Here is a 797-nt window from a genome sequence, read left to right on the forward strand (position 1 = left end):
GGCTTCTACATTCACACCTAACATAACTCTGCAACCACTGCAAAAACATACACATACTAACAACTACTGCCTTCGACATTATCCACTCCACACCAACACACACACCACAACACATTAAATACTTCACATTACCCCCACATCCCTCACCTCCTCCTTCTCATACCTCCACTTACACTCACTTCCATATCTGACACTTTCCAATCATTAACAACTTCTTACAAAGCCACACACACACACACACACTACTACTTAGCCATGAACCCACTACTCCAACACTTTACACCTAAACCAGCACAGCAAACACCACCACCTCTGCTGCACACACACAACTCAACACCTCCAACTACCACCCACAGACAACATTCACTTCACCTACAACACTGACACCTCCCTGTTTCTCCTCAAACCACATGACTACATGACTTCATGTACACATAACTGGGCTCACACTCTACATTGTCTTTTCCATTTCACTTACGTTCCTACTGTGTGTCACCATCCACCACATTAACTCTTTACTTATTCTGCCTTTGTTTTACCCCCTCCAACATCACCATCCATTCATTCTACTGCCCCATCCTCTCCATCACTGCTACACCACTAATACTCCCTCATTCCCTATTTCAGCCAACCTCTTCCCTGCATCCCTAGCACACACACACAGTACAAACACACCAGCTACAGACCCACATCAACTTTCTCACTTCTCACTGTTCCTTACCTTCACACCACTGACTCTACTCTTTTCACACACACTTACTTCTTTCACTACTATGACACCACATCACATACAAACT

This window comes from Cynoglossus semilaevis, chromosome 18 (assembly GCF_000523025.1).
Source record: "Cynoglossus semilaevis isolate Cse_v1.0 chromosome 18, Cse_v1.0, whole genome shotgun sequence".
Taxonomy (NCBI): Eukaryota; Metazoa; Chordata; class Actinopteri; order Pleuronectiformes; family Cynoglossidae; genus Cynoglossus; species Cynoglossus semilaevis.